At 48.4% G+C, this 24,214-nt stretch overlaps 1 protein-coding gene across 3 annotated transcripts in view; it reads right to left on the minus strand.

The window, feature by feature from the left end:
• FRAS1 (Fraser extracellular matrix complex subunit 1) overlaps positions 1–24,214 on the minus strand; it is a 282,626-nt gene that overhangs the window by 248,071 nt on the left and 10,341 nt on the right. The window lies entirely within an intron of this gene.

Here is a 24,214-nt window from a genome sequence, read left to right on the forward strand (position 1 = left end):
ATAAAACCCGGCGCCTGCATAGGGAGGTGCCACCAGGGAATTCTGCATGTCCCACCTTTGAACCTTGCAACGGCGCACTTAATTTCTTGGCTGTTTTTCGCAGGGCCATGCCGAAATGGGGAAAGGTATCCGTTTAATTCACAGTAAATCCCTAACAAGTTACCCCTTGATTCTGTGCAGTTAGGACCCCCCCCAAAAAAAACATTTAAAAGCCACCTTCAAGCATGACCTCGTAAATCACGCTCAGCCGTAAGAACGCCAGCTGGCAAATGAACCCAGCAGAAGATTAAGGGGCAGGGGATCTGATAGCCATCTTTAAGCATTTAAAAGGCTGCCAGGTAGAGGATGGAGCAGAGTTGTTCTCTCTTGCCCCGGAGGGACGGACCAGAACCAATGGGATGAAATTAATTCAAAAGAAATTCCGTCTAAACATCCGGAAGAAGTTTCTGACAGTCAGAGCGGTTCCTCAGTGGAACAGGCTTCCTCGGGAGGTGATGGGCTCTTTGGAGATTTTTAAGCAGAGGCTGGAGAGCCATCTGACAGAGAGAATGATTCTGTGAAGGTTCAAGGGGATGGCAGGTGACAGTGGAGGAGTGATAGGGTGATGAGTGTCCTGCATAGTGCAGGCGGTTGGACTAGATGACCCAGGAGGTCCCTTCTATCCAACTCTATTATTCTGTGATTCTATGGTTGCTAGCCCCCCCCCCTTCCCCGCCACTCCCCTACACAGACATCAAGATCAAGGCTGGGAAACTCCTGGAGCTTAGAGCTTCTATACTGCCCCCCATGACAGGTCATCTCAGGGTGTTGCACATTATGCACAGTATACAAAACACATTACTATAAAAAACAAAACACCTAAACATTCAACAGAAGCACAGTTAAAATTTCAACCATATAAAATAGTTCTAAAGCACTGGGTCCAATAAGGGGTGAGGGAGGGGATGTGAGAGGAAGAGGAACAGATGTCCCGACTGTATTTCCGCTGACCTCAACCACAGGCTTAGCGGAAGAGCTCTATCTTGCAGGCCCTGCGGAACTCTACGGGGAGCTCTTCACTGGCAGTCTTCAAGCAAAGGTTGGATACACACTTTTCTTGGATGCTTTAGGATGCTTAGGGCTGATCCTGCGTTGAGCAGGGGGTTGGACTAGATGGCCTGTATGGCCCCTTCCAACTCTGTGATTCTATGAGCTCATTCCACCAAACAGGAGCCAGGGCCGAAAAACCCTGGCTCTGGCTAAGGCCAAGTAGATTTCTCTGGGGCTGGGGAAGTTCAGCCGGTTAGCACTGGCTGATCGAAATACGCCCCCAGGGACGTATTCAGATGTAGACAAGGAGACTTGGGGAGGAAGTCTCAGTTTGACAGGGAGCTCAGGGGTGGGACAGCAAAGCTGGGTTCACCCAGATTGGACATTGCAGGCAGAAGCGCAGGCCGGACACCCGGACGTGTCCCGGACAGCACTCCTCCCATGGGGGCTCTTTACAATTATTACAGCCACCAATGGTTAGGATTTTCTAAAAAGGTGAGCCATCTTTGTGTCTATAGGAAGGAGTCCTAGTCTCTGAACTCGCATGATCTCTCAGGTGATAGATTGAACTAGCTTTCGTGTCTCAAATCCACAGCTTCTGGCTGACCAAGCGCCTCTCCTGAAAAGGAGAGCAAAAATCCTCACCGCCATAATTCACGGTCTGTCTTGGAATAGAGAAACAAGGTTGGATGGTTAATGATCAGCCAGAAAAGAAGCATAAGATGTAGCAGGACCATAAATTCTAAATAAATGGGGGAAAAGACTACCTGAAAAACTCAGCTTATTGCCTCCTCATCCCTCAGGAGGGAAATTGAGAAAAACACGCCGTTTACTAGGAAGAGTCCTGAATTCAGATTGTCTACCCTTCACATGATGTTAGAACAAAAGAGAAGCCCTGTTGGGTCAAGCCAATGGCCCATCCAGCCCAACACTCTGTGTCACGCAGAGGCCCAAACCCAGAGGCCATCAGGAGGTCCACCAGCTGGGCCAGAACTCCAGAAACAGTCCCACTGTGCCCCCCCCAAGCATCAAGAATACAGAGCAACACTACCCCAGGCAGAATGCTCCCTCCGTAACTTCCGGCTCACAGCCACTGATGGATCTCTGCTCTTAAGAACATGAGAGAAGCCATGTTGGGTCAAGCCAATGGCCAATGCAGTCCAACACTCTGTGTCTCCACGTGCAGCCAGCTGGCTGACCTTGAGCCAGTCACAGTTTTCTTTGCTTTGTGCCTAGTAATCCTGTCTGCTTTCATAGAATCATAGCGTTGGAAGGACCTCCTGGGTCATCTAGTCTAACCCCCTGCACTGTGCAGGACACTCACAACCCTCTCGCTCATCCTCTGTCACCTGCTACCCCCTTGCGCCTTCACAGAATCAGCCTGTCCGTCAGATGCCTATCCAGCCTCTGTTTAATAATTTCTACACCCAATTCCTGGCTTTAGGCCAGGGATTTCCATCCAGGGTTCCGAGAACCCCGGGGTTCCACCAAGGCTCCCCCCAAGGGTTATACAGCCTTTCCCAAAAGTTAAGATGGCCATTGACATCACTAGATGTCACTAAAGCCCACTCCCCCGTTTCACTACAGGCCTAGCCTCTTTTTCCACCATGGAAATTGGTAAATGATCGATCGATTGATCAGCAGGCTTCCTGCCTTGTACTTCAGTGCCCACTTTTCCCCCTGCTGCACGGACACAAGGCAAAAGGAAATAACACAGCATCAGCCACAGCTATTGCACAACTGGAGACGGAGAGCTCCTCAGGAGACGTTCGGGTCAGACATCAGCCACGAAGAGATCCACGGCTTGGCTGTTGAGCGATCACAGCTGTCAAAAGCAGCATGTTCAGTGCAAAGGACCGGAGCCTCCCTAATTCAAGCTAAATTAATACATCGATCGCAGCATCCGCCTCCTACTCATTCATTAATTTAATCTGCAGGGTTGCCAACATCCAGGAAGGACCGGATGCCAGCCTCCAGGTGGGGCCTGGGGATCCTCCCGAATCACAGGTCATCACCAGACTTCAGAGGGAGAAAATTATTTCTTTGGAGGGTGGATTCTATAGGGCAGGGGTAGTCAACCTGTGGTCCTCCATATGTCCATGAACTACAATTCCCAGAAGCCCCTGCCAGCATTCGCTGGCAGGGGCTTCTGGGAATTGTAGTCCATGGACATATGGAGGACCACAGGTTGACTACCCCTGCTATAGAGCATTGGACCCTACTGAGGTCCCTGCACTCCCCACGCACCACCCCAGTTAGAGCGGTTCCTCAGGGGAACAGGTTTCCTAGAAAAGTGGTGGGTTCTCCGTCTCTGGATGGTTTTAAGCAGAGGTTGGATAGTCAACTGACAGCAATACTGATTTTATGAACTGAGGCAGATTGTGATTGCACGGGCAGAAGGGCATCAGCTGACCATGGAATTGGGGTCACCGTGGGTGGGCAGGCAGTTCTGAATTTCCTGCATTCTCCAGGGGGTTGGACTAGATGACCCTGGAGATCCCTTCCAACTCTATGATTCTTCAGTCCACCTTGCAAGATTGCAAAGGAACAGATCTCTGTCACACAGAGATCGCTCGCAAATTCCAGGAAACTCCTGGCCCCACCCGGAGTTGGCGACCCTACGCATCACGGAAATCAAATTCCTGATCCGCGCGGGTTCACTTGGAGATGGGTAGAAACATTGTCTTCCCTCTCCCTTCAAGCAAGGAGAGCTTCCTTTCATCTCCACTGCCTTAGGGCAAAACTAGCGGGGATCCCTGAAATCTGACCCAAAGTAGACCAACCTTTAAACCTCCTGACATTCCGTCTTCCAGGAGGAACGGCAAAGAATGAAAAAGGAGACGTGCTGGATAAATGTCCTCTTTTAAGGACACAAAAGCTGCACGCCCCTGGAAAGCGATAGGTCCAATTCTCTCTAAGGGCACCGAGAGCTTGTTACGTGTGTCTGTTTTCGTTCTTCCTCCTCCACAACGACAGCGTGTCAAAAGGTCCGGGGCAATTTCTAACGAGAACTGAACTAGAGAAGAAACCACGAAGAGGATTCTGCCGAGAACTGCCCGGAGCACGGAATAAACATTCAATAAGAAGAACATGAGCTTGCCACTGATCTGATCTCGGAATGACATATGTCAAAATGAGATTGGGATACACATGCATTGAGACGATTCCTGGTATCTAGCCAATAATTCTACGTGTAGTTTAAAACCCATTACCGCAGGCCCTCTCCTCTGCTGCCAAGCGGAAACCACTCCCTGCCCTCCACTAAGTGACAACCTTTCAAATACTCCAAGAGAGCCATCATGTCCCCTCTCCACCTCCTCTTGTCCGGGCTGAACATTCCCAAGCCCCTCAGACTTTTCTCTTAGTTCTTGGTCCCCAGAAACCCAGATCATCCTCATCAATCTTCTCTGAACCCCCTCAATTTTGTCCACGTCCTTTTTGAAGCGAGGCCTCCAGAACTGCACACAGTACTTTAGGTGGGGTCTGGCCAATGACGTATACAGAGGGACTATGACATCTTGCAATTTTGATGTGGGATACAGCCCAACAGGGGTTGGACAGATCCTTATCCTGGATGCTTGAGGCTCATCCTGTATTAATCAGGGGGTTAGAATCGATGGCCTGTGTGGCTCCTTCCAACTCTATGGTTCTATGATTCCTTACAAGGCAGCTTCATTGACATCTTTCTGCCTTTTTCAAAAACTTGTCATCTTGTGGGGATTTGGGCCTGAAATATTTCCATTTCTCCGGACTTCTCCCTGTCCCTCTCTCTTCCCGGCTGGGCCCACCCTCCACCCCCCCCCCCCCCCCCCGCCAACCATGTGTCATCTCCTCGTGACTGAATACATATTTCTAATCTAAATTCTGCCAAAATGAAGGCTCGTTTTTTTTTGTCATTGCATTTGAATTACACAAACGTCACAACTCGATTTTATAGATCTTGCTTCAAGAGCCATATGTTGGGTGTTAATATAATACCATATTCCAGAAATACAATAACAAATTTCCAACTTCACACATAATTATAAGGTGACGTTCTGCAGAATTATCGCCGGTTTGGAGCCTTTCCGCCGTCACTGTTATCGCACGGAGAGGCCGGCTTCTGCAGTTAACTCCCATTTTCCTAAAACTTCACGCACACAAAAAAGATAACGGATCACCTTTCCCCTTTTTAAGAACCAAAATAAATTCCTCCGGCATCTGCTTGCATAATGATAGAGGAGATTTTTTGCTCCTTTTTGTTACAAATTTTACGCTGTGCTCATCTGTCATCCTGGCATTAATGGCCCCTTGCATCAGACGACAATTCCTCAGTTGCTGCTTTTTTTCTCTGTCACTGTGTCTCAGCTCTTGGAAACAGGCCGAGGCACAGAGGTTAACTGTCGCTTCTCTGGGAGAGTATATGTGCCCAATCTATTCGGGGAAACCTTTTATACTGGTGGTTCTCACTATTTTGTGGGGGGGGGGAAGCAGCAGCAGAAGCAGAAGCGGAAGAAGCGGAAGAAGCAGAAGAAGCAGAAGCAGAAGCAGAAGCAGCAGCAGCAGCAGAAGCAGCAGCAGAAGCAGCAGCAGCAGCAGAAGAAGAAGAAGAAAAAGAAGAAGAAAAAGAAGAAGAAAAAGAAGAAGAAAAAGAAGCAGAAGCAGAAGCAGAAGCAGAAGCAGAAGCAGAAGCAGAAGCAGCAGCAGCAGCAGCAGCAGCAGCAGAAGCAGCAGCAGAAGCAGCAGCAGAAGCAGCAGCAGCAGAAGAAGAAGCAGAAGAAGAAGCAGAAGAAGAAGAAGAAGAAGAAGAAGAAGCAGAAGCAGAAGCAGAAGCAGAAGCAGAAGCAGAAGCAGAAGCAGAAGCAGAAGCAGAAGCAGAAGCAGAAGCAGAAGCAGAAGCAGAAGCAGAAGAAGAAGAAGAAGAAGAAGAAGAAGAAGAAGAAGAAGAAGAAGAAGAAGAAGAAGACGACGACGACAAGCTGCCCATATAAAGGTAGAATTTGGGGGGGGGGGGGCGGAATGAAAACCCTTTTCCTTTTCTCTTCACTTGGAGTCAGAAACAACAGGCACGGGGGGGGGAGGGCTCTCCCAAACCACCATTCTGAAAACCTTGAGGACCCTTCATGGTACCATATGGAACCGGGGTGCTGTAGTTGAGAAACCCTGCACGACACCGTGCTGATACTTGAAAGCTTTTACCTTGTTTGGTCTTTGAAGCCATTCCTGTTGGTCTTTAAGGTGCTACTGGACTGAGATCTTGCTCTTCTGAGGGCACCTCCTCCATGGAAGAAGGTGAGTCCAAAGCAATGGCTCATTCCAAGCTTCAGATACTTTTGATGTCTGCAAGAGGAAATGGCTCATCTGTGATGCTGCCACAAGGCAAGCCAGGCTACTGATCTCTCTTTCCCTCTCCCCCTCTGTGGTCCACTGCCAACTGGCATCAGTTATCCAGCATCTGGCTGGGATTCTTCCACCACCTGCTGTCCAAGGTCATTTGAACTGGAAACACTGAGAAGGACCTCAGGACCATCAGCATGGGTACTGAGTTCTCAGGCCCAGAGCTGCGATAGGAGCACATGGCATGAAATTTGTTAGCGTATGCGTAGCAAGGTGGCTTGTATCCTGTGAGGATCATTCATGGATGCCTTTGTGGGGATGGGAAAGGCGGTGAGATCCATTTCCAGGTGCCGTCCCCAGGATGCGTCAGCTTTTCTTCCCCATCCAGCCTCTTGCTCCTCATGCTCCTCTGTTGGCAGCTGCTGCCAAAGCAACGTTTCTTAAAAATCGGCACAGCCAATCTGTAGTTCTCCAATAGTCAATCAGAAGCCTTACCAGGAAAAAGCCCTACCAGACCCCACGTACCTCCTAAAACCATGTGGTAGGTGCCAGAAAAGGTGTTGGCACCTGCAACCACTAGGTTGGGGGCCTCAGCACTACTTTGATACGGGACCCAGCACTGTCCGGAAAGAAAACAAGGGGAAGGGCCACTGCGGGGTAGAACCATAATCGACCCAGGAGGTAAACAAAGCAATGGTCGCCACAGTTTCATCCCAAATTACTTGGAAAGAGCTCCGTTAACACAAGCCAGACGTGCAACGGAGGCCCTATAAACGACTCCCCCGCAATACGTCCCACCGAATTCAACGGCGCATGCCGACGTCCATGTGCACAGTGCGGGAAGCTTCGTCACCGAGGGCGGCCTGCGAGTTTACAACCATTCGTACAGGTTGCCCCTGCCAGCCTCTCAGAAACCAGAGGCCACCAAAAGCAGAGGAACGGAACAGTCGTTTAGCCTGCTTTGCCCTTTTAAAAAAAAAATCCATCTCCAGTTCCCTGCTATTTTTTTAATTAGGCTATTTTCTCTTCGCCCTTTCTGCATATTCAAATGGTGTGTGAAGAACCCCACGCACTGAAGCACTCGCTGCAGTTTTAATTCAATATTCCTCTTCCCACCCAATATAATTTTAATTAGCTCGCAGCGTGCCTCCTCTCCTAGGTCAACGGGATTGAAGCCAGATGGTGCTTGAAACGCTTCCTCGGCGTCACCAGGCACACGAGAGGCTTTCCACAGCGGCGAGGCAGGAGACCAGAAAAGAAAGAAACCAACTAGTGTGGCGATACCTTGACGGGTACAAAAAAATACAGACTGGCGGGCTACAAGCAGTGGCTGAACAGATACTTACCATGGAGGCTTCAGGATGATCCTGCGTTGAGCAGTGGGTTGGACTAGATGGCCTGGATGGCCCCTTCCAACTCTATGGTTCTGTGATTCTCTAAGAAGCAGCTGGTCAGATTCTTACCTTGGATGCTTTAGACTCATCCTGCATTCAGAAGGGGGTTGGACAAGATGGCCTGGATGGCCCCTTCCAACTCTATGGTTCTGTGATTCTCTAAGAAGCAGCTGGTCAGATTCTTACCCTGGATGCTTTAGACTCATCCTGCATTCAGAAGGAGGTTGGACTACATGGACTAGATGGCCTGGATGGCCCCTTCCAACTCTATGGTTCTGTGATTCTCTAAGAAGCAGCTGGTCAGATTCTTACCTTGGATGCTTTAGACTCATCCTGCATTCAGAAGGGGGTTAGACTACATGGACTAGATGGCCTGGATGACCCCCTTCCAACTCTATGGTTCTGTGATTCTCTAAGAAGCAGCTGGTCAGATTCTTACCCTGGATGCTTTAGACTCATCCTGCATTCAGAAGGGGGTTGGACTAGATGGCCTGGATGGCCCCTTCCAACTCTATGGTTCTATGATTCTCTAAGAAGCAGCTGGTCAGATTCTTACCCTGGATGCTTTAGACTCATCCTGCATTCAGAAGGGGGTTAAGACTAGATGGACTAGATGGCCTGGATGGCCCCTTCCAACTCTATGGTTCTGTGATTCTCTAAGAAGCAGCTGGTCAGATTCTTACCCTGGATGCTTTAGACTCATCCTGCATTCAGAAGGGGGTTGGACTAGATGGCCTGGATGACCCCCTTCCAACTCTATGGTTCTGTGATTCTCTAAGAAGCAGCTGGTCAGATTCTTACCCTGGATGCTTTAGACTCATCCTGCATTCAGAAGGGGGTTAAGACTAGATGGACTAGATGGCCTGGATGGCCCCTTCCAACTCTATGGTTCTGTGATTCTCTAAGAAGCAGCTGGTCAGATTCTTACCCTGGATGCTTTAGACTCATCCTGCATTCAGAAGGGGGTTGGACTAGATGGACTAGATGGCCTGGATGACCCCCTTCCAACTCTATGGTTCTGTGATTCTCTAAGAAGCAGCTGGTCAGATTCTTACCCTGGATGCTTTAGACTCATCCTGCAGTCAGAAGGGGGTTAGACTAGATGGACTAGATGGCCTGGATGACCCCCTTCCAACTCTATGGTTCTGTGATTCTCTAAGAAGCAGCTGGTCAGATTCTTACCCTGGATGCTTTAGACTCATCCTGCATTCAGAAGGGGGTTGGACTAGATGGACTAGATGGCCTGGATGACCCCCTTCCAACTCTATGGTTCTGTGATTCTCTAAGAAACAGCTGGTCAGATTCTTACCCTGGATGCTTTAGACTCATCCTGCAGTCAGAAGGGGGTTAGACTACATGGACTAGATGGCCTGGATGGCCCCTTCCAACTCTATGGTTCCATGATTCTCTAAGAAGCAGCTGGTCAGATTCTTACCCTGGATGCTTTAGACTCATCCTGCATTCAGAAGGGGGTTGGACTAGATGGACTAGATGGCCTGGATGACCCCCTTCCAACTCTATGGTTCTGTGATTCTCTAAGAAGCAGCTGGTCAGATTCTTACCCTGGATGCTTTAGACTCATCCTGCAGTCAGAAGGGGGTTAGACTAGATGGACTAGATGGCCTGGATGACCCCCTTCCAACTCTATGGTTCTGTGATTCTCTAAGAAGCAGCTGGTCAGATTCTTACCCTGGATGCTTTAGACTCATCCTGCAGTCAGAAGGGGGTTAGACTAGATGGACTAGATGGCCTGGATGACCCCCTTCCAACTCTATGGTTCTGTGATTCTCTAAGAAGCAGCTGGTCAGATTCTTACCCTGGATGCTTTAGACTCATCCTGCATTCAGAAGGGGGTTGGACTAGATGGACTAGATGGCCTGGATGACCCCCTTCCAACTCTATGGTTCTGTGATTCTCTAAGAAGCAGCTGGTCAGATTCTTACCCTGGATGCTTTAGACTCATCCTGCAGTCAGAAGGGGGTTAGACTAGATGGACTAGATGGCCTGGATGACCCCCTTCCAACTCTATGGTTCTGTGATTCTCTAAGAAGCAGCTGGTCAGATTCTTACCCTGGATGCTTTAGACTCATCCTGCAGTCAGAAGGGGGTTAGACTAGATGGCCTGGATGACCCCCTTCCAACTCTATGGTTCTGTGATTCTCTAAGAAGCAGCTGGTCAGATTCTTACCCTGGATGCTTTAGACTCATCCTGCATTCAGAAGGGGGTTGGACTAGATGGCCTGGATGACCCCCTTCCAACTCTATGGTTCTGTGATTCTCTAAGAAGCAGCTGGTCAGATTCTTACCCTGGATGCTTTAGACTCATCCTGCATTCAGAAGGGGGTTGGACTAGATGGCCTGGGCGCCATATCTAAAAGGTCTAAAAAATATCTAAAAAACCACGGAGAAGACCACTTAGTAGCTGGTGCTGAGCTGCCTCCATGCGCCTTCCCTCCACGGCTTTCTGCACAAGACGTCTGCACAGCTGAGAGTAGTGGCCTCCAAAATCGTGGCCTCCGAAATCCTTCCCGGGTATGCCTCCCTGGGTGGGCTCAGTTCTGCACAGACGTCCAGACCCTCTGCAAAGACTCTGGAGGGATTTACAAAAGAGGAGCATTTTTCACTGTCTCGTACATTCTCCATTTACAAAATAATGATGCGTCGGCCTTTTGTGGCATGTAGCGTCTCGCCGTATAAGCCACGAGTTATTGGGAGACATTAAAAATGCGTGCCTTAATCCATAACGCAATTTTCTTCTGATTAACAGACACGATTAGCCTAAATCCTCTTGAGAAACTTCCTTTGTTTTGCTGTCCCTGTCTCTACTTCATGTCATCCAAACAGAGAAAATCCCTTTTTAAACGTTGCAAATTATAATTTTTTAAAAGAGCAGCAAAATGGGGGGATGGGGACGGTGGTGGAGGTTCTCGCCCTGAATTTTTCATGCTCTCACGCCACTCCAGAACACAAAGACGCACGTTGGATGAAAAGCGTTTGCCAAATATTGTCACCATTTTTTAAAAAAAATATCCTAACAAGGTCTTTATTGGCACCAATTTACACAGTGTTAATGGGTGGGATTTCTTCCCTCGCCTGTAGAAGCATTGGGAGGAGGGGAGAATTGTAAGCAAGTTGGCTTCCGTGGGACACCATGGTTGCCATGCCAAACCTTCCCCCCCCAAAAAAAAACCCAAGAGCAATCCTTGCGAAACATGTCTCCCCCCACCTGTAAGAGCGCTCATTCCCATCGCAATGGGTCCCGTATTTGGGGTTATTTTAAAGCCACTCTACAGGGAAATCCAGCCGTGCAACCTGCAAGAAGGAATCCAACCGCCGCTTGCCAGCTTCCTGGAAGGGCCCGCAACAACGAGGAAGGGAATCTGAGCTTCTTTTAAAAAGAATACTTGAAAGGTCAAACGCATTTGGAGGTCTTTTCTTGGGGGGAAAGCCAGAGCAAGCCGATCCCGAGTGTTTTGATCACTAAATCAGGTGAGAGGCAGGGTGCGTTCAGCCGTGAGCACTACCTGCCACTCTGTGCCTCTCTTGCGTCTTGTTACAGCTTCGGGGAGGGGGGGGCTATTCAAAGCATAAGTGGTTCCATTCACAAGGCCCAGGTGTTGCTTGAATGAGCAGACAACCAGCGACCAGCCATTAGACTGACCGACAAGGACTTCTGGTTTTTTTTTCACTTGCTCACAATAGCTGAGTTCAGCAGCGTAAGTAGAGTTTTCCCAGAAGCACGGCGGGGCGTGACCCGCGCTAAAGCATTCTAGTTGAGTGCCAAGCCAAGATAGACTCCGTGGCCTAGGTTTGCCATTGCTGGATTGGAAAATATGAAAAACCTCTAGAAAATCCCAAGACAAACCAACTGGAGGTTGGCAAACCTTACCTGTATAAAAGGTGCAAATCTGCATATATTTACATAACATCTGCTACACAGAGAGAGGGACAAAGCAGTTGGCACGTGCGTTATCAGAAGCCCTGCATCCCTGCCGATCTGAAATATCACTGAAATTTCTTAAGGACTGGAAGCTTTTAACTTTGGATAGGTGAAGTTCTCAGCAGGCCAGCAGTCTGTAGCCCGGCAACAAGCCCCACCTCCGCAGACCAGCAAAAGACATACAATTCTCCCAATCTATTGCCCGTTGAAGTATGAAAGCCCCGTTATTACTTCCCATTCCCTTCTCCGCTGAAGCTTCTCCGGTTTGCTCACCTCATTACAGTTCTCGTTACCATTAACTACAAGTCCCGACAGCGGCCGGAACCCACCAGGGTCGATTGTAGAAACGCCAGCCCGGAAACTCTTTCCGCATTTGCCTCAAAGCTTATTCGCCCGGGCATGCCACTCATCTGTAGCGCTATGACGCTGCCCTTTGAAAACTGCTGGGGAAATCCATTCTTGACTCTGCAAGGTTGCATTCAAAGAATGGATTTAATCGCCGTTAAGTTAAACTGTGTGTCCATCTCCCTGTTCAGCCCAGGTCTGCACAAAGAGTAATATGGGTAAGGAATAAATTTACCAGGGCTCTCGCTGAGGTAGGGGGGCTGAGAGAGCTCTTGGAGAACTGTGACCGGCCCAAGGGCATTCACCAGGCCTCAAACCAAAGAGGCTTCCAATCTCCTTTTCTTCCTCTCCCCACAATAGACACCCTTGTGAGGTAGGTGGGGCTGAGAGAGCTCTGACAGGCCAGTGACTGTCCCAAAGTCACCCAACTGGCTGCAGGTGGAGGAAGAGCAGGGCATTCACATTAGAATCCACCCTGCTTGCCTACGGCTTCAAGAGCCCTCTGGCCAATCCCATTCGGCAACGAACTGGGTTTATGCACAATTAAACTTAAGTGCAGTGAAGTCTGCCACCTGCATGCACGCTTGGAGCCACGTCTGCGCCTGCCGTTCATCTGTCTCTCTCCGGGCCCTCATCAGAATTCTGCAGCAACCACCTGGAAACGGTTTCAAACCTGACACCACCATTATCCTCCTGTTCTCGCCAGGGAGACGGTGATTAGTCTGTGCCACCGCAGACGTCAGCCCTGAACCTCCTGACTCGGATGCCACATGATCTGGTAATTAAGGTCATTTCCCCCCAGCTGCTGGATGTGCGGAAGGAAATTATTATCTGTCTGGTCTTGTTTTCCTTCAAGCTGGCTTTGCGTTTCACGGGCCCAGTTTTCCCGCCTCGATTCGGGAACAGAGAGAAAGCAAAACAAAGAGACTTCGTAGCACCACAAATCCCGTTGCAAAGACCTGACAAAATTCAGGCTCGCCCGGATCTACAGTCCCAGAAGAATGCAAAGATTTATGGCATCGTCTCCAAAAGTGGCACGATCTTATTGAATTTGAGGATGGATCAATCGTGAGTTTTTTGCTTCCAGGAGTTATGATGAAAAGTATCGATCTTCCAGTTTTCGATGCTGATATTACTGGGGGAGGGAGCTGTGGGTCAGCAATGGAACTTCTGCTTGGCACTTAGCAGGTTCCAGGTCCCGTCGCTGGCATCTCCGACTAAAAGGATAAAGTAGTAGGTCACCTGAAAGACTGAGACCCTGAAGAGTTGCTGCTAGTCCAAGTACACAAGACTGACATTGATAGACTAATGAGCAGATTCGGTAGAAATCAGCTTCACTGGTTCATGATCCGGTCACTTCTTTTATGTTTATATGCTACGAGCTTAACAATGAGTCCTCTGTTAAAGGCCAAAACAGCCCTGGAAAGGACTGCACCCTTCTCTATGACTTTTACCAAGAGAAACCAAGGCTTGAAGGCTGGCAATACTGATATCATTGCCTAACACCAGCCAGAACAGCCACTGAGATAGCTTTTCCCCCCTTATACTATAGGTGCTGCTACTATTATTTGGGGGAGGAGGCGGTTTAGCTTCTGAAAGTTTTAGCCACAGTATGACTGTGGCTGACTGGATGGGCCATTGGCCTGATCCAACATGGCTTCTCTTATGTTCATATGTACATCTGGCAGAAGAGCACAGAAAACAACATAGAGACTCAAAGGTTCAAATTGCCTGAAAGAGAAGCAAAATCAAATGGGGATGCTCGAACGAGCCCTGAGGAACCGGAGATAATCCGTTGATTGTGCCTGCCTACACAGTCTTAATCTGTTGTCGCTTTCTCTAAGTAAATAATCTTTCATTTCCTGTGACTGGGACTGTGGTTAAAAAAAAATAGAGCTATGCCAAGAAAAGCAGATGTTGGTAAATTCTATCAAGTATACAGATTATACCAATTTCCACCTAATCATTTTTGTTTTTGTTTTATTTTGCACCTGCTATTTAAGGTTGCCAAGTCCAGATTGGAAAATTCCTGGATATTTGGGGGTGGAGCCCCAAATGACCACCACAGTAACCACACAGTGAAGACCCTTGTGTTGTGGTGATAACTGCTGCCAGAGCCAATCAAATCTCCAGTGGCCAATCAGAAGCTTTGCTGGGGAAAGTCCCGCATGACCCCACCCACTTCTCTAAAAGAACTTAGAGTGGCAGGAAAGGTATCAACAAACACCATGGGACCCCTGATCTACAACATTCAGCAGAACAGTCTGCAGGCGACAGAAGGAACTGTGCCATTTCAGACTGCGGTGGAAGAATCACTTTCGTTTAAATGCTCCCTTATGGTTTTAATCCCCCAAGCATGTAGAAATCTAGCCCATCAGGGAAATCGGGCTAGTTCCCTGCTTGCTGAGAGTTTTCTACCTGGTGGAACCCTTTCAAAACAGCTTCCCCTTTCTGTCCTCTGAAGTGGCTCTCCACATACCAAGCAGATGCTCTACCAACTAAGTCTCAACTGAAAACTCTCCCACTCCTTCTGCGGAATGTGGAAAATCGAGATTCAAAGAGTGAGAGAGAAGAAAAGAAGAGAAAGGAGAGAAATCAGAAAAGAAGACATAACATAGCTGCAGCTAGAGCCCTGGCCAGGAGTGAAGGAAGAAAAGGTGGGTTTGGAAACACACAGCTGTGAAGAACAACTGTGGGAGGGTGTCAGGAATTGGCCCATACATCTCCCCTGCAGAACGATCCACCTACAACGCAGCTGCCACCTCTAAGTTCAACACTGCGTCTTCCCAACGTCAGGCATTGTAAAGGAGCCAGTGGTAGTTTTTGGCAGACCTGATTGCTCCAAACATGATAGAGAGCCCCAATTTCAGAGGGGCTGGCAGGCAAGGCAATTTTAAACATAATGCTTCTTCATCCAGGGTTGCGTTATAGAGGAACCCTCGGGGGTTGTACAAATGGAACCCACAACTATAGGGCCCCTTCTCACACGGCCCCAGGAGGGTGAACACGGCTGGTTCCAAATTTGGGAGACCCTGAGCAAGAAGTTGGTTGATGGGACGCTGCAAGGCACAGCAAGAGAGGATGGGCAACGAAAGGGAAGCTCGTGTTCACACCGACGGGCACAAACAGGTATGTGTGCAAGACTGTAAGTGCTGAATGTTCATGTGTTCCAACTGAAGTTACATTTCCGGCATTCCAGCAGGGTTTTAAAATCTTTTAGTGTTAAGTGAGGAAAGATGGAGAGGTTGTTGTTATAAGCAAAAGATAAACTGAGAATGAGAAGCCATTTAAAATCTGTTCCACTTAATATTTCTGGTAAGGGCTTGGAGGAGGAGCTGGTCTCACGGCTTAAGTGCCACTCAGTGCTTAACACCCACTCAGGGAGGCTGTCCCGCCCCTGAGTGCCTCCTCCTCCAACCGGCTTGCCTGTCTGTCCAGCAGCCTTTCGTCCCCCACCCCTGACCACCCCCTCCTCCTTCCACTTCCCTCCGAGGCTCGGAGGCTGCAGATCCCGGCAGTGTGAGAGCTGCCCCTGCCAGTGAGTTCCCTAACAGCTGCCTGCAGCCTCTCCAGGTCCTGGGGGGAAGGAAAGGCCGTCCACGGAGTTCTTCCACCCCACCCCCAATCTACTGCCCGTTATATTTCTGAATGCAATCAGTTTGGCCCCTAGTAAACTTATAAAGAACTGGAAGTTGAACAATCAGAATTTATAGTTTTCATCATCTCTTCTTTAATAATATTTTTTTAAAAAATTATTTATATCCCGCCTTTCTGCGTTGCTCAGGGCAAGTAGCAATATTTAAGACATACAGAGTTTTGTAGGTGATAGATGATTAATTTTCTTGTTTGGATTTTGGTAATTAATAGTTTATTAATAATTAATGACTTCATTAATATGTTCATGTGCTGAGGTTGATACGCAGAGGTGATAAGATGTTTATGGAATAAGGAGTAATGAAGATAATTGATAATATAGTGGTAAAACAGATTAGTTATAAAACATTTGATGAAAAAAACTATTAACTGCGCAATACTGTTCATTATTAACTATTTTTAAGATTGTGATGAGAAAATGGGGAGAATTTTTTTTTTTGCTTTTTTATATATCATTCGAGGTATAGTATTCTCTGAGTATTATGATTTGCTATATATAATCCTTTTTCTGTTAGGGTTGTGCACGGTGGCGTCCGAATCGGTCGTTCTGCGCCGTGGCACTAGCTACGTCGGCCTGGAACGGCCGATTCGGCCACCACCACACACAACCCTAATCTGAATGATTATCCTTTTTTCTGCAGATTCAAATAGGCTGGTGGTCCCTGGGCCTGGAGAAGTTCTCCTGGCCCTGCCCCCCATTGGATGGAATGAGCTCCCAGAAGCACTGTGGGCCCTACCAGAACTGATTCAGCTCCACAGGGCCTGTAAGACAGAGCTCTTCCACCAGGTTTTGGTTTCAGGCCAGGCTGATGGAAAATTTGCCTCTCTTCTGGAGCCTCTCTTCGGTAACATCACCCCTGGGAATGTGGCAGGTAGGGGGAGGGGTTTCAGGGGGGTGCTGAGGGTTGGGAATTATGAGATTTCATGTATTCTATATATTGCATTTTTACTGTATGGTTTATTTGTTGTTCGCCACGTTGAGGCAGCAGGCCTGGGAGCAGCGTCATATATGTATATACAAAATAAAATATAAAATAGATAAATAAAAACACAGAGACACAGAACAACCCATCTCTAAATGCTGTCTTTAAACTCCCGACATTCTAGGCTATTTTCAAGCCTCTGTAGGCAGAAGCGTTTGGTGGTGGTGGTGGTGGTTTAAGTCAGGGGTCATCAACCCCCGGTCTGCAGCCCGGTGCCGGGCCGCAAAGGCCACGGTGCCGGCCTGCCGGCAGCCATGCCTGCCTCCCCCCACCGGCAGCAAGAAGGAAGGGAAGAGGCAGGCACAGCTGCCGGCATGGCGGTGACGTTAGCTCCCCCTAGTGGCGAAAGCATGCACGCGCAGTTGTTGCGCATGCCCATTAGCGCCACCTGGTGGCGAAAACACGCATGTGCGGCAACTGCGCGTGCGCGTTTTCGCAGCACCCGGGCCGTCGGCTCTTCCTTCACTCCGGAGGCGGTCCCTGACCTGAGAAAGGTTGGGGACCGCTAGTTTAAGTGATCCCTGCACATTAAATCGATGAATGTCGGTAATCTCTCCCTAGCCATTCGGATCCGATGCGATCATCTGAACAAATCAAACGGGTGTCAATAAGCATCCAACGCCGACACTGCCCAGAGGTCTGGAGTCCCCTAAGGCCAGGGGTAGTCAACCTGTGGTCCTCCAGATGTTCATGGACTACAATTCCCACGAGCCCCTGCCAGCAAATGCTGGCAGGGGCTCAAGGGAATTGTAGTCCATGAACATCTGGAGGACCACAGGTTGACTACCCCTGCCCTAGGCCCTACTGACCCCAGTCCCCACCCTGCCGTTGATTTCCCAGGTTCTCCACACCTCTTTTGCACACGATATCGCTCTCCCCAGCATTTGCAACTTTTATGCAGCTGCCGGTGCTTAGGAAACAGGTGCGCGAGAATCCGATCCATCGCTGCTTTTCCTAAAGCGTTTCCCTTCAAAGCCTCCGGATGACGGAAAAAGAGAAAAGGAGCTGACTTGGTGGCCTATTCATCTCTTTTATTTATTTCGATAAGCAAAGCGCTCCGCAGGGATGGATGAAGGGGAGCTTTTGCAAGCTCCAAAGTGGAATTCCACTGTGCAAAACACAAAGCAGCAAGAGTAAATCACATTTTTATTGCATCTGTGTTCTGCCTAGAGCTGCCAGCTCTGGGATGGGAATTGCCTGGAGATATGGGGGGCTGGGGTTTGGAGGGGAAAGGGAGGGGAGGGACATCAGCAGGTTAAAAGGCCGTAGAGCAGGGGTGGTCTAGCCGTGACTCTCCAGATGTCCATGGACTACAATTCCCATGAGCCTCGGTCAGCATGGCTTAAGACCCGGCAACCTCTGAGGTAGGTGAAAGAGTGTTCAAAATAAAGCAGGTTCCGCCAAGGGGTACCTGCCCTCTCAGACATCCCTCGAAAAGAATGTCCGGTGACATGTGCGGAGCTAAAGTGAGAGTAACTGGCACCAGATCCCTTGCATAAAAGTCATTGCCATTGAGAGGGCAAGACAGGAAGGAGATGCATGATTGATCTGGAGTGACCTTTCCTTTCCCCTGCGATATCCAAAAGTGGATATAAACCTTGATATTTGAATGATCACCATCAGGAAATGTGCAGATTCCTGCTTTTTGCAAATTAACTCCCTTCTCCATGCCTCGTAGCAAAGCAGTCTTCCCTGATTGGCCAGGGCGTTGGTTCAAAGACTTCCTGGTTCCCGGTTGCAAGGCTTGTCTTAAAGTGACTGCGCTCCAGAAGCCCTAACTTCTCTCAGCAGAGATTTGCCTTATTTTCCCCTCCTCTGCTGTCTCCTATCCTGTCCACACCCTTCAAGAAAAGACGTTCCTGCTGCACTTGGCTCCCCTCCCCGCTCTGAGCTTCCCCAGTCAAGTACAGGACACTTTCTGTTTCGATGGGGTGGGGGGATAGAGGAAGACCCTGAATTCAGCAGGATCCACAACAGAAAAAACAAAGCAAGTGCAGAATCAGCCCAGGTCTCCACCTCCTAAGAAGAGCAGCAGGAGACAAGAAGCCAAGCAAGCTTCCCCAGCCGTGTCAAAAGCCAGCGGTGACACCCTGACGTCTCCTTCCCAGCACTGCTCTATTACAGTACTTATTGAGCCAAAGTGCGGAAGAGGGAATTATCTGCCGCACGATTTATTAGAGTTGATGGAGTGTAGGCAGATTTCTCAATAGCCTTTAAAACACCGCGACGTGCCAAAGTATATTTTTAATGGAAACAAATGCATGCAATCTTGCTCCGGCTATTCGGCAAGATGCCCGCCAAAGACAACGGGCCGTAAATCAATGCCAACTCGGCCCCCACCTCCCTCTGCGCAGGGCAGCTTTGAAGGGGCGATTCCAAGGCTGGGAGACGGGGTGGGAGGGGCAATGGGTTCCGATGGGAAATTGGAAGGTTATACAAAAGGAGCAAGGAGCCCGCTGCAGGGGGAACCAAGACTCCGTTGAGGCGACCCTGTCGTTTAGCGGGGTCGGAGCAGAGCTGAGAATAATCGGCGGTGCGCTTTGTGTCGTGGAGGGTGGGAAAGGACAGAAGCATGTTTCAACCTAGAGTTCAGTTCCATTTCTCCTCCACACACACACAAATCTAAGAAATGCATCCGGTTACTCTCGCCATTCGTGCTGGAGTAGATTTGGGAGGGTCCCCCATCACTCAACACTGAATTTGAAATCTTTAATAGCCGTAGACCAGGCTCTCTCGACCAGGGCTTCATGAAACCCGGGGGTTTCTTGAGGGCCCTGGGAGGGTTTCCTGAATTGGTGGGGGTTAAAGTAATTAATTTTTAAAAATTTGTCAAACGTTTAGCGCTTGACTCACCCACCCCTCCCAAAATGGCCAACGCTGGAGGGAGTGAGAAGGGGAGTGGGCCTTGGGTGGGCTTGGACCCAGCTTTGCTTCCCAACTATATTCTGCCTGATTGCGCCACTTCTGGGGTTGTTTCTCAATATTAAAAAGTTGAGAAAAGCTTCTGAAGAAGAAGAAGAAGAAGAAGAAGAAGAAGAAGAAGAAGAAGAAGAAGAAGAAGAAGAAGAAGAAGAAGAAGAAGAAGAAGAAGAAGAAGAAGAAGAAGAAGAAGAAGAAGAAGAAGAAGAAGAAGAAGAAGAAGAAGAAGAAGAAGAAGAAGAAACACTAGAGCAACACTCGGTCTAAATTTCTGCTTAAAAAAAAAAAGACCTGCCATTGCTGGGGTTGCCAATCTTCAGGTGGGGCCTGGAGATCTCCCAGATTTACAACTGATCTCTAGAAAGCAGTGGTCACTTTCCATGTTGGAAATGGCTGCTCGGAAGCATTGATTCAATAGCAAGGGTAGCCAAACTGTTGCTCTCCAGATGCCCATGGACTACAATTACCATGAGCCCCTGCAAGTATGGTGCTGGCAGTGCCTCATGGTAATTGTAGTCCGTGGGCATCTGGAGAGCCACAGTTTGGCCACCCATTTCCTGTGGCTTTGTAAACTGCTGAGGCCGTTCCCTCCCCCAAATCCCACCTTCCCAAAGGCTCCACTCTCAAAATCCACAAGAGTCTCCTGCCCTCAAGTTGGCAACCTCAGCCATCAGCCATGTTTCTTCTTGGGCACAAGAGCATATTGCCCTGTTGCTTGGCACAAGTTTTGTCAACTTCTGGGGAGCTTGTCCAGATGACAGAGATAAGTTGCCTTGGGGAAAACGTTTCCTTTAAACTGTGCCCAATAAACCCCAAGGATGTCCCTCCCCTCCTGAAACCCTGTCCTTCCAGTCTCCACCTCCAAATCTTCAGTGGTGATAAATCTTACATACGTTAGCCTTGGGGCATACATTGGAAAACCAATTTCCTAGCAGTAGGCAATACACATGTTGCTGGATATTGTACAGCCATTAGCCTCCTGGGTTTTCTGCCGGAAATGGATTTTCTGCTGCACCAAAAGAGTAATTAACACTTGGGGTTCACTGCTGCAAGAAGTGGTGGCAATTACACACAGAGACAGTTTTAAGAGGGGAGGGGAGAAACATCTGGAGCAGAGCTCCGTCAGTGGCTTAACCATAAAGCAGAGGTAGTCAACCTGTGGTCCTCCAGATGTCCATGGACTACAATTCCCATGAGCCCCTGCCAGCAAATGCTGGCAAGGGTTCGTGGGAATTGTAGTCCATGAACATCTGGAAGACCACAGGTTGACTACCCCTGCCATAAAGTATAGCCAAAACACACTTTCTGGGGAAGTCATGCTCAGGATTCTTGGTGCTTGGGGGGCCACAGTGGGAGGGCTTCTGGAGATCTGTACCTGCTGGTGGACCTCCTGATGGCGCCTGAGTTTGGGCCACTGTATGTTGAACTGGATGGGTTATTGGTCTGATCCAACATAGCACCTCTTGCGGTTTTAAAAGAAGAGGTCCATCAGTGGCTCTTAGCCACAAGGTGTCGATGGAACTCTGTCTGGGGCAGAGATGTTCTGCATCCTTGGTGCTTGGGGGAGGGAAGAGTGAGGGGGCTTCTGGAGTTCTGGCCACAGTGGTGGACTTCCTGATGGCTCCTGGGTTTTGACCACCATGTGACACAGAGTGTTGGACTGGGGGGGCCATTGTCCAGATCCAACATGGCTCCTCTTATGTTCTTATAGTCCTGGGTGAATTATTATAATGGCACCACACCCAGATAAAGGACACATGGATTGCTTGGTAGACCAGAAGTTCGAATTTGGATTGTGACATTTAATTAAAACATCCATGTCCCCCTCCATTCACTCACCCACCCACCGACACGCCCCTTTGTTTTATGGCCCAAAGCGGTTTACAATTGCAAGACTAAACGCCTACAAAATACAATAAAACCCCATTGCCCCCCATTAAAATACTGATACATCGCATTAAAAGTCTCAAACAGCAAATCAGAAGCACTTCTAAAGATGTCAGCCCCTCCCCCTCCCCAACCTCCTCTGGGAGAGCATCCAATTTGACGGACGGCAGCCCCCCCAAAAGAAAGAATCAGCAATCAGAGATATCAAGTGGCAGAAAAACTAGAAGATAGCAAATGGTCTTCAATATTCACACACATCGTCAAGCAAAGATTTAAAGGAAGCCTTACTCTCTTCCTCCCTTTCAGGAACCTACAGGACAATTCCCACCCCACCCCACACTAAGGGGGACAGTTTGCACGCATTTCCATAGGCAGCCAATGCTTTCAAGGCCCCATCCTTCACAATGTGACCTATCAAGAGCCCAAAATGTTAATACAATGCAAGCGTTGTGTTTCCCCAGCAAGGCCACGCTGATAAAGATCATTAGTCTTTGATTTTTTGGATAGGATTTTTAAAAAATGTTACAACTCAGCAACAACGCCGATCACAAAGTAGAGGCCATATCCGAAAACGCTCTGTCATTTTCACCGTCTCAACCGAGCATGAAGATACAGCTGACCAAAGAGGGAGGCAATGGAATAGAAGTTTATGAAATTTTATTCTGGACCACAAGATTTGAAAGAAATCACATACACAGTTCCTGCGACTTTTGAAAATAGTTTGTTACGAATCTGTCCTTGAGATTAATGAAGTGGCTTCGATTACAGACAGCTCTATAATTAGAATTTGAGAGCCATAAAGTCAAAAACAACTCCGAGTTTGGACAGCCATAAGAAAGATGCTCTCTGGGGTACCCCAAGAAAGCGTACAGCCCTAACATGCACACAATCCCTCCTGGAATAGGAAATTTAGTAGCCAGATACAGAAGCCTTTTAGGAACAAGAGATGCAAAATATACACATTAATATTATAGTTATGGTAAAACAGTGTTAATCAGTTTCATTAAGAACTTAGAATTAATTCTAAAAACATGACCTAAAAACACCTCAATGCAAAAGGTTCGTAACAGAGCCAAGCCATCAAGCAGCGTAGGAATAGTTGAATGAAAAGTGAACAATATATCGTTAATCAAACAGCGATAGGCAGAGAATTCAGGACAGCCCAAAATATTATGGGGAAGACACAACCTCTTCTGCTGCAGCGATGCAGTTAAACCTCCCTAACACAATATTAGAAGGAAACGAACTTAACCCAGCAAACATAAAAGTTTTCCTTTCTAAATAGGATTCTACGGTGACAAGATAGGGAGGAATAGCTTTATATAGTGGAATAATGTTCCATAACACAAGGAGAACATGATAAAAAAAAAATAAGGAGAAGGAAATTTAGTAGAATTCTTTGAAAAAAGAAGTATTGGGGAAACAGGCAAGCTGCCTCTGAAGGTTAAATAACCACACTTGTTCTCACTGCTCAACAATGGAAGAGAATTTTTTCAAACAGGGAGCATGGCTGCCACAAATCAGACTAGATGACCCTGGAGGTCCCCTCCAACTCTATGATTCTAAACTCTTCCCAGAGACAGGAAGAGGAGTGACAGTGACCTGCCTTCAGCTGCAGGGAAGACTGTGTGTCTCCCAACGTTTGTGTTGGATTTACAGCATCTATATTATGCATGAGTCAAAAGCATATGAAGAATATCCTGCAGGGGGCATCAGAGGAGATGTGCATTTAGCATAGTTAGATTAGGAACTTCCTAATAGTTTTTTGAAATAGTCTCCTCCTACGTTCTGATTGGTTCTTTTGGCAACTTCCTGCTCCTTTGAGCTCACTTCCCCCCTGCTTGCCTCCAGAACAGCCTGAATGAAGAAGACAGAGGGCTGGACTCTCTCTCCGTTCTTTCTTGACCAGGTTGTTTCTCTTCTAAATAAAACTATTTTGTTCTTTTAAGGAGCTTGGTGCTTAGCCCTCTTGCATACTTAAAGTCTGCCCGCTCTGTGGCTCGCCTTGGGAGAACGGCTCTGATCGATCAGGGAGTCCAGCCAGGGACCACCATACGTACTACAAGCCAAAGAAGAAGCACTCAGTCTCTTTTGCCCCGTCTATCCCCTCCCCCAGCCCCCCAGAAATAGCATTGACGAGGAAAGAGGGGAAATTTTATTTTTCCATTGAGGACTTCCCTCCTCTTCGCCTCCCCAGAATGACAGCACAGCCCAGGTGCGTGGCCCTGGAGATTCCCTCTTGGTTGCCTGCAGCAGGACAGAAGGATGGCCTTGCCTCCCCAAACCGACCACCCCACAAAATCTCCAGATATTTCCCAACCTAGAGCTGGTAATCCCGCTACGAGGGCATCTTCCTTTTCTGTCCGGCACAGGTAGATCGAGCCTCCTTGGCCAGGAGTAGACCATCTTATAAGGCAGGGGTAGTCAACCTGTGGTCCTCCAGATGTTCATGGACTACAATTCCCATGAGCCCCTGCCAGCAAATGCTGGCAGGGGCTCATGGGAATTGTAGTGCATGAGCATCTGGAGGACCACAGGTTGACTACCCCTGTTATAAGGTGACTCACCTTGCTGACCCTTGACGACAACCCAAAACAATTTTTTAAACAGATTGTCCATTAAATACTTTCGGAATAAATTCCAATATAAGGGGGTCTTTTCAGAAAGCACTGAATCCTGATCCCAGTAAAAGCTTTCACTTGGATTCCATCAAGGCCGGAGTCCCTTTTTCCGGCGATTACAACGAA

This window comes from Paroedura picta, chromosome 10, assembly GCF_049243985.1.
Source record: "Paroedura picta isolate Pp20150507F chromosome 10, Ppicta_v3.0, whole genome shotgun sequence".
In the NCBI taxonomy this organism is placed as follows: domain Eukaryota; kingdom Metazoa; phylum Chordata; class Lepidosauria; order Squamata; family Gekkonidae; genus Paroedura; species Paroedura picta.